At 51.4% G+C, this 10,562-nt stretch overlaps 1 pseudogene; it reads left to right on the plus strand.

Moving 5' to 3' along the window:
- Positions 1-518: 518 nt before the first annotated feature.
- On the plus strand, positions 519-1,365 carry LOC120393398 (annotated as a pseudogene).
- Positions 1,366-10,562: the final 9,197 nt, after the last annotated feature.

Raw genomic sequence — 10,562 nt, forward strand, 5'->3', positions numbered from 1 at the left:
GCCAGCTGAAGACAAAATGGAGGGGTCTCCCAGGGGCTTAAATAGACTTTCTCTTGTGGGTGGAGACCCCCTTCTCCCTCCTATGCAAAATCCAGCTCCAAGATGGAGTTTTGGAGTCACTTGGGTAAGTCACATGTACAGGAAGCAGCCATTGCCCACATGCTATCTTCAATGTCTCCAGGAAGACTTCTTATGTGGATTGGAGTCTTCCAAGAACCATTGTCTGTTAACTGTTTCTTGACTGGGCACTTAACTTGCAAATTCCTTTTTAAAGAAGCTGACCAAATGCTAAGGAAAATTACTAAGGATACTTAAAATCAAACAAGTACACAGCCAATATTCATAACTTCAAATAAAAAAATGATACTTGCATACAAATAGGATGAATCTATTCAGTAGATCATAACCTCTACAGAGATATGTTACATGGCACATGTAGCATAAAACATGTCATATACATTCATAAAGCATTATGGGATCCAACATCACACCATTTACCTATCATTTACACTGATTACATGGAACCTGCAAAGAACATGACTGAATTAATCCTTTTGGGACTTTGCCAGAATGAGAAGTTACAGTCAGTGGGTAGTGTGTTCTTTTTACTTCTCTATATTGTTATGGTGCTGGGAAATCTTCTCATCATTGTCACCATAAAGAGTACCCATCATCTGAAATCTCCCATGTATTTCTTCCTGAACTACCTGTCCTTTTTAGACATGTGCCTTTTCTCTGTCACAGCCTCAAAGCTGATTGCAGTCTTCCTGGTTGAGAGGAAAACCATCTCCTTTGATAGCTGCATAGCACAGCTGTTCGTGGTCTACTTCTTTGGGTGCACTGAAATGTTCCTCTCCACAGTGATGGCCTACGATCGTTACATTGCAATCTGCAAACCCCTCCATTACACGACCATCATGACTCGATGTGTGTGTGTCTCGCTGGTGGGCTTCATGAATGGGCGGCTTTCTGCATTCCATGGTTCAGACTCTCCTGACCATCTATTCTGTGGACCCAATGAGATCGACCACTATTTCTGTGATGTGCATCCTTTGCTGAAACTAGCCTGCACTGACACTTATTTTATTGGCAACATGATCATTGCCAATACCGGGATGATTTCCCTGAGCTGTTTTGTTGTGCTAATTGTGTCCTATCTTAGTCTTCTTGAGAACTTGCTCCTCTGAAGGTCATTGCAAAGCTCTTTCCACCTGTGCCTCCCAGATTACAGTAGTGATTACATTTTTTGGGCCATGTATCTTCATGTATTTAAGACCTTCCACCTACTTCTCTGAAGATAAGATGGTGACTGTGTTCTACACCATTATCACCCCTCTGCTGAACCCCTTGATCTCATTTCCCTGAGAAACAAGGAGGTGAAAAATGCCATGAGAAAATTAGTGAGCAGAAAAGTGACGTTAGGAGTGAAATGAAAAATGTGACGTGTAGAATGATGGTAGTTCTGTAAAGTAACGATATTCAGCAGGAATTTTAGAGAAAAGAGATTTTAGTATCACAGTCATTCAGTTTTTCTTTGAAAATTCCCAACGATTTTATCTGAATCCTGCTATTGCCATTCTATTTTGATGTGAACGCTTGCAGTATTTAAGGCTGAGTGAAGAGTGTAAACATTTCCAGTTCTTTTACACCTAATTTCAATTAGATTATTAATTATTATTGTTGTTATTATTATTATAGTCCAAGTCGCACTGCAGCAGTATGACCCCAGTGGTAGCCCTGGACTGTGGCTCTGAAGTCATGGGTACTAGTCTTGGTTCTGTCACATTATGACTTTGGCTCACTCACTTCCTTTCTCTGAATCTCTGTTTCCTTTCTACTTTTTGCCAATTTAGACCTTAATGTCTTCAGGGCAGGGACTGTCTCTTACAATATATTTGTTCAGCACCAAGCACATGGAGTCCCAACCGCAGTTCAGGCCACTAGGCAAAACTGCAATACTACTAGTAGTAATAATTTTGCATTATGTTCTCATGAACATTTAGGCATGTGTACATTGTGAGGATCTGTTAAATGCATCTGAACCATCTAGATTTACATTTACACCTCTACCTCGACCCGATACAACACAAATTCAGATATAACGAGGCAAAGCAGTGCTCCGGGTGGGCAAGACTACGCACTCCAGTGGATCAAAGCAAGTTCGATATAACGTGGTTTCACCTATAACACGGTAAGATTTTTTGGCTCCTGAGGACAGCGTTATATCGAGGTAGAGGTGTATGTACAATGCAATTTATGTCATGTCAATGTAGTACATTTTAGTTAAGCTGCTCACAGAGGGTTGTGCAATATGGGTCTCTCTTGAATTAGAGCTATTTTGGACAGAGTATTAGAAGGGGGTTCTTTCAACCCATTTGAAAGAGAATGTTTGTGAGTGGAGAGGGTTAAGGCATTTGAAATCCAGTGCACGACCTGTAATGAACACCACCACCCTGGTTTGACCAGCAAGAATCAACTAAAAGAACAACACCACTGGTCGTGAGATGCTCATTCTGTTCAGGTTTGCCTCTATTCATTACAATGATGCTACTTACCCTCCTAAAGAAGCTACATTCAATTTGCAACATTAACACTCTTCCCCACAATCAATAGATTCCTGCACTCCCTGAATATTTTTTGACCACCAGAACTTCAGAGCACCCAAAGCAGAACATATCTCTTGTGAGAATCCAAGACTCCTCTATCTTGGTGAGAATCTGAGACACCATAATAGAGGCTCAACTTAAATGTATACCCCAAATTAAAAAACATAGTAAAAGAACCAAAAAAGTGCCACTGTGGCTAAACAACAAAGTAAAAGAAGCAGTAAGAAGCAAAAAGTCATCCTTTAAAAAGTGGAAGTTAACTCCTAGTGAGGAAAATAGAAAGGAACAAACTCTGGAAAATGAAGTGTAAAAATATAATTAGGAAGGCAAAAAAGAATATGAAGAACAGCTAACCAAAGACTCAAAAAGTAATAGCATTTTTTTAAGTACATCAGAAGTAGGAAGCCTGCTAAACAACCAGTGGGGCCATTGGACAATCGAGATGCTAAAGGAGCACTCAAGGATAATAAGGCCATTGCGGAGAAACTAAATGAATTCTTTGCATCGGTCTTTGTGGCTGAGGTTGTGAGGGTGTAACAGGGCGGTACTCACCCCTGTGGCGCCTCCTACTGGTTACTCCGGGAATTAGCTCTTCTTCCAGTCCGGAGCGCCCCCTGCAGGCTGGTGATCCACCTGTTTTGCTCTCGGCCCCGTGTCCCTCCCTGGACCCGGTGCCCCTTTAACTATAACTGGGTCTCCTCCTCCCAGGGGAGCCCCCACCCTGCTATCCCCACTTTGCCTCAGTAGTGGCCACTGACAGTCATGGTCTAGCTCCACACCCTGGAGCAGACTGCAGCATCGGCCCACTCATCACAGGCAAAAGGGGTTTGGACCTGCTGCTTTACCTACTCCTGGGTTGTCCCTTGCAACCCCCAGTACCTCTTGCCCTTTCCTAGGCTGCAGCCTGGGGCTTTCCAGGCTGGAGCTTCCCTGGCTCCTCAGCCCTTCCCCAGCCTTGCTTCACCATAGGTACCTTTTCAACCTCTAAGCAGCCAGGCCCCTGCCCCTCTCCCTCTAGAAGCAGAGAGAAACTGACTGCTCCTGGCTTCCCTGCCTTCTTATAAGCCCTGTTCAGTTTGGGGCGTGGCCTCCAGCTGCAGCCACTTCCCCAATCAGCCCAGCCAAAAAGCCCCTTCCCAGGGCTGTTTTAAAGCCCCGAAGGGCAGGAGCGGGTAGCCACCCCGCTACAGAGGGAGATTCCCAAACCTGAGCCACTCTTTTTAGATGGCAAATCTGAGGCACTGTCCCAGATTGGGGTGTCATTAAAGGAGGTTTTGGAACAAACTGATAAACTAAACAGTAATAAGTCACAGGACCAGATGGTATTTACCCAAGAGTTCTGAAGGAATTCAAATGTGAAATTGCAGAACTAACTGTAGTCTGTAACCTATCATTAAATCAGCTTCTGTACCAAATGACTTGAGGATAGCTAATGTGACACCAATTTTTAAAAAGGGCTCCAGAGGTGATCCTGGCAATTACAGGCCAGTAAGCCTGACTTCAGTACTAGGCAAACTGGTTGAAATGATAATATAGGACAAAATTGTCAGACACATAATTAATATAATTTTTTGAGGAAGAGTCACCACGCTTTTTGTAAAGGGAAATCATGCCTCACCAATCTAATAGAATTCTTTGAGTGGGTCAACAAGCATGTGGACAAGGGGGATCCAGTGGATATAGTGTACTTAGACTTTCAGAAAGCCTTTGACAAGGTCCCTCACCAAAGGCTCTTAAGCAAAGTAAGCTGTCATGGGATAAGAGGGAAGGTCCTCTCATGGATTGGTAACTGGTTAAAAGATAGGAAACAAAGGGTAGGAATAAATAGCTGGTTTTCAGAATGGAGAGAGGTAAATAGTGGTGTCCCCCAGGGGTCTGTACAGGGCCCAGTCCTATTCTTAAATGATCTGGAAAAAGGAGTAAACAGTGAGATGTCAAAATTTGCAGATGATACAAAATTGCTCAAGATAGTTAAGTCCTAGGCAGACTGTGAAGAGCTACAAAAGGATCTCTCAAAACTGGGTGACTGGGCAACAAAATGGCAGATGAAATTCAGTGTTGATAAATGCAAAGTAATGCACATTGGACAACATAATCCCAGCTATATATGTAAAATGAGGGGGTCTAAATTGGCTGTTGCTACTCAAGAAAGAGATCTTGGAGTCATTGTGGATAGTTCTCTGAAAACATCCACTCAATGTGCAGTGGCAGTCAAAAAAGCGAACAGAATGTTGGGAATCATTAAGAAAGGGATAGATAGTAAGACAGAAAATATTATATTGCGTGTATATAAATCCATGGTACACCCACATCTTGAATACTGAGTGCAGATGTGGTCGCCCCATCTCAAAAAAGATATATTGGAATTGGAAAAGATTCAGAAAAGGGCAACCAAAATGATTGGGGTATGGAACGGCTACCATATGAAGAGAGATTAATAAGACTGGGACTTTTCAGCTTGGAAAAGGGACGTCTAAGGGGAGATATGATAGAGGTCTATAAAAACATGACTGGTGTGGAGAAAGTAAATAAGGAAGTGTTATTTACTCCTTCTCATAACACAGGAACTAGGGGTCACCAAATGAAATTAATAGGCCGCATGTTTAAAACAAACAAAAGGAAGTATTTTTTCACACAATGCACAGTCAACCTGTGGAACTCTTTGCCAGAAGATGTTGTGAAGGCCAAGACTATAACATAGTTCAAAAAAGAACTAGATAGGTTCATGATAGCTAGGTCAATCAATTAGCCAGGATGGACAGGGATGGTGTCCCTAGTCTCTGTTTGCCAGAAGCTGGGAATGGGCGACAGGGGATGGATCGTTTGATGATTACCTGTTCTGTTCATTCCCTCTGGGCAGGAGCGGCGCCAGAGTTTCTGGCGCTATAGGCAGAATTCGGGGGGCAGCATTTTGTGCGCTCCCCACGGGGCGTGCGGGAGCTTCCGGTTCCACTCCCATCGCGCCGCCGAAGAAGGACCCTCAGCCGAAATGCCGCAGGTGACAGCGGCAGTCATTGAGCTGCTCAATTGCCTGCTGCTGTTTTCCGCGGCACATTGGCAGAAGGTCCTTCTTCGGTGGTGCGACGGGAGCGGAACCGGAAGCTCCCGTGTGCCCCGTGGGGAGCGCACAAAATGCCGCCCCCCGAATCCTGGCACCCTAGGCGACTGCCTAGGGTCGCCTAATGGAAGCGCCGGCCCTGCCTCTGCGGCACCTGGCATTGGCCCCTGTTGTAAGACAGAATACTGGGCTAAATAGACATTTGGTCTGACCCAGTATGGGCGTTATGTTCTTATGTTCTCTAATACAAATCTATATGTTCCAGTAAGGGTCAACCATCTCTCTAAAAACTGTTCCCTCCCAATGCACCCACCTCATACACATGCAGAAAGATCAGCTCTCTAGAATATGAAACATCCAGGCCACCCAAGAGCAGCAGCCCCACCTGCACACCATGCTTAGCAATCTCAGGAGAAGGAGCAAGACCAAACTTCTTTTTCATTCTTGTGTTTGTCTCTCATGTTTTAGGCTGCCCGCAATAGATCAGCAAGGGTGATTCCTTCGGATATGTTTTTCTATGGTAATGTGGACATAAGACTAGCTTATTTCACTCACCCAATCAAACAGTCGGCAAAAGGTAATGAAGTTTGGTTGATGTTGACTTGGGATGGTTTGGAATGGGTGGGAAAAGAACTGCTAGCTTATCACCTCTTCCAGCCATGGTTCCTGTCTCTTGGAATTTCCCCTGCAGTAGAAAATGATCATGTCCCAGAAGTCCTAATACTGCATTATGAGGTCACACCAGCATGTGATGGCACTGTGTCCTCAGAACAGCTTGGTGAAACACCATCACTTGTTGATTTAACATGAAGACAAAATGTCATCACATCATGATGCTGGTTTACAATACCCAAAACAACTTAAGGCTATTTGACTGGACCTTACTCTCACCACCCAGGGCAAGAGAAAACCAGCAACATGAGGAATTTTAATGGGATATATGGACAGGTCACCATCAGCTATTTAATTAAGTCCCCTTTGGAGATTAATCTTTACATAACTCTTGAGGAAATTGAGATAAAGTACAATCTTCAGGGGAACTATTAGGGAGCGCACCACACCTAATCTGTAACTTGGGAGAAACTATACACAGAATTTTGGGGGAGGGCATGATTGCTGTGGAAGTAGCAGAGAGGTTACAGCCAGTGATGAGCTGCCAAATTTTTAACAACGGGTTCCCTCCTCCCTCCAAAATTTTAACAACGGGTTCCCCCCTTCCCCCCCCTCCGTGGGGGGGGGGGTCGTGCCCCATCCAACCCCTCATGTTCCTTAACACACACACTCCGAGACCCCTGATCCATCCCCCCCTTCCCTGTCCCCTGACTGCCCCTTGCCGCCCCACCCAACCCCTCCTCTCATTCTCAATGGCCCCCCAGAACCCCTACCCCATACAACTACCCCTTCTCTCTGTCCCTGAGTGCCCCCACCACCTCATCCAACCCTGCTCTTTCCTGACTGCTCCCCGGGACCCTTGCCCCCATTCAATCCCCCTGTTCCCTGCCCTCTGACTGCCCTGACCCTATCCACCCCCACAACCCACCCTCCCTGCCCCCTTACCACACTGCCTGCGGACTGGGTCCACTCTGCCAGGACCACGACCGGGCGGGCACCGGGTCCCGACTCCCCGGGCCGCTCGGCCCGACTCCCCGGGCTGGCCCGGCACCGGGGCTGGGGCCCGGCCTCTCGGCCCGACTCCCGGGCCGGGCGGCACGAGGCCCGGCCGCTCGGCCCGACTCCCGGGCCGGGCCGGCACCGGGCCCGACTCGCCGAGCCGCTCGGCCCGACTCCCGGGCCGGGCGGCACGGGCCCGACTTCGCCGAGCCGCTCGGCCCGACTCCCGGGCCGGGCGGCACGAGGCCCGACTCGCCGAGCCGCTCGGCCCGACTCCCGGGCCGGGCTGGCACCGGGCCCGACTTCGCCGAGCCGCTCGGCCCGACTCCCGGGCCGGCAACGGGGCCCGGCCACTCGGCGGCAGCCGCGGGGCCCGACTCCCCGGGCCGGCGCTGGGCTGGAGGGAGCCGCGGTCTGGGACCGGGAGCTGCTGAGCCAGCCGCACCTCCCCTCCCCCTCCGCGCCCCAGCTTACCTGCTGGCTGCCTCCATGCTGCTTGTTCAGGCTTCCCGCGAACATCTGATTCGCGGGAAGCAGGGGAGGGGGAGGAGAAGGGGCGGAGCAGGAGAGGAGTGGGCGGGAACTTTTGTTAAATTTAGCAGCCCTTAACAAGCGGTTCTAAAATGGCTGCTAAAATTTAACAACGGGTTCTCGCGAACCCGTGCGAACCCGCTGCAGCTCACCCCTGGTTACAGCTACTGTCCCTCCTTTTTCTTCATCATTCCTCACAATCCTCTTTCCCTAACTACCTCTTGGAAGTCATGGCTGAATTCTCCCCACATCTCGGGGTGGTTGGTAAATGGAAGTAGGAGGGGTGGGTGAAATGGGGTCTTCCTCGCTCCCTATCATGTGGCTGGGCATGAGAGTCTGTTCTCTCTCTCTTCTCTTGGCACGCTCTGCTCACCAGTTCCTGGAAAATATTCCTAGGAATTTCTGTGTTGAGTATCAGTCAGAGCCTGTAAAATGCTTAAAGCCTTGAGTGTTGGCTGCAAATTTTGGTCCAAAATACTAATAAAACAGTGACATAAAATGTTTGTGTATTTTGAACTCGTAGTTATTGTGACTATACTCAATGATGAGCTGCCAAAATCTTAACAACGGGTTCCCTATAAAAAGTTCTGATTTAAGGGATGTGCGACAGCATGTATTTTTTGTACCAATAGGGTTACCATACGTCCATATTTTCCCAGGAGGTGATTAAGAACCGAAAAGCCTGACATGTCCAGGAAAATACAGATGTATTTTAACCCTACCTAAAGTTCTTTTTTAAAAAGATGGGGCTGAACTAGAAATGAGCTCCGTTTCACATGTGTGGGTGGTGATCAGGGACAGTCTCAATTTTTGGGTCTTTTTCTGATATAGGCTCCTATTACCCCTCAGCCCCGTCCCGATTTTTCACACTTGCTGTCTGGTCACTCTAGGGTGTGCACACGTGTGGGTCCCAGCTGCTCCCTGCCCCCCCCTCACTGAAGCAGGTGTGCAGGGTTACTGCCCTGGGAACTGCAGGGCACCAGTGGATGTGGGGCTGGCTGCAGATAGGAGCGTGGGGCAGGGCTAGCTGGAGGCAGGGAGTGACACGGGCTGGCTGTGGGCAGGTGATGCAGACGGGCGGGCTGCGGGTGGCTGTGGGCAGGGGGTGGCTGCGGGCGGCTGTGGGCAGGGGGAGGCTGCAGGCAGGGGGTGGCGGTGGCAGGGGCTGCAGGCAGAGGCTGGCTGCGGGCAGAGGGTGGCTGTGGCAAGGGCTGGCTGCGGGCAGAGGTCGGCTGTGGGCAGGGGCTGGCTGCGGGTGGCTGTGGGCAGGGGGTGGGGCAGAGGGCGGCTGTGGGCAGGGGCTGGCTGCGGGTGGCTGGGGGCAGGGGCTGGCTGGGGGCAGAGGGCGGCTGTGGGCAGGGGGGTGGCTGCGGGCAGGGGGGTGGGTGTGGGTGGGTGTGGGCAGGGGCTGGCTGCGGGTGGCTGTGGGCAGGGGTGGCTGCAGGTGGTTCTGGGCAGGGGTGGGGCACGGGCTGGCTGGGGCGGCTGGGGCAGGGGTGGCTGGGGGTGGCTGGGGCAGGGGCTGGCTGGGGGCAGGGGCGGGCTGGGGGTGGCTGGGGCAGGGGGCTGGCTGTGGGCAGGGGCGGCTGGGGGCAGGGGCGGGCTGGGGTGGCTGGGGCAGGGGCTGGCTGCGGGCAGGGGTGGCTGGGGTGGCTGGGGGCAGGGGCTGGCTGTGGGCAGGGGGTGGCTGGGGTGGCTGGGGGCAGGGGCTGGCTGTGGGCAGGGGCGGGCTGGGGTGGCTGGGGCAGGGGCTGGCTGCGGGCAGGGGGGTGGCTGGGGGTGGCTGGGGGCAGGGGCTGGCTGCGGGCAGGGGGGTGGCTGGGGGTGGCTGGGGGCAGGGGCTGGCTGCGGGCAGGGGGGTGGCTGGGGGTGGCTGCGGGCAGGGGCTGGCTGTGGGCAGGGGGGCGGCTGGGGGCAGGGGCGGGCTGGGGGTGGCTGGGGGCAGGGGCTGGCTGTGGGCAGGGGGGCGGCTGGGGGCAGGGGCGGGCTGGGGGTGGCTGGGGGCAGGGGCTGGCTGCGGGCAGGGGTGGCTGGGGTGGCTGTGGGCAGGGGCTGGCTGGGGCAGGGGTGGCTGGGGCAGGGGGTGGCAGAGGGCGGCTGGGGGCAGAGGGCGGCTGGGGGCAGGGGCTGGCTGCGGGCAGGGGCTGGCTGGGGGTGGCTGTGGCAGGGAAGGCGGGGGAGGGGCGCAGATACTCACACGGTGGGGGGGGCTGGGAGCAGCAGGACGCAGCCAGGGACTCACCAAGCAGCAGCAGGAGCCCCAGGGCCAGAGGTCCAAAGAGCAGGAGCAGCAACAGGGCCAGGAGGCAGCTCACATGGCTCTCGCAGCACAGCGCAGCGCCCCCCGGCAGCCGGGAGGAGGAATTACAGGCTTCCCAGGCAGAGCCCATCAAAGCTTCCCTCGCAGGGAAGCTAGTTAACAAGCGGTTCTAAAACCGCTTCTAAATTTAACAACGGGTTCGCGCGAACCAGTGCGAACCGGCTCCAGCTCATCCCTGACTATACTGCCTATTGATCCATTACCTAGGTGAACACCTATACCGGTGCACAAGGAATCAAGCATTGGGCAAATCTCCATCTGGTGTAAATCAGCATATCTCCATTGAAGTCAATGAACCAGATCCCCAGCTGGTGTAAATTGACATAGTTGTTTGAAGTCTAGACAGCCATGCCAATTTATACCAGCTCTGGATTTGGCCCAATTAACTTTTAAAGTGAGAGGACATTAGATCCAAAACTAAGTTCTTTTGCTTCCT

This window comes from Mauremys reevesii, unplaced genomic scaffold (assembly GCF_016161935.1).
Source record: "Mauremys reevesii isolate NIE-2019 unplaced genomic scaffold, ASM1616193v1 Contig2, whole genome shotgun sequence".
Taxonomy (NCBI): domain Eukaryota; kingdom Metazoa; phylum Chordata; order Testudines; family Geoemydidae; genus Mauremys; species Mauremys reevesii.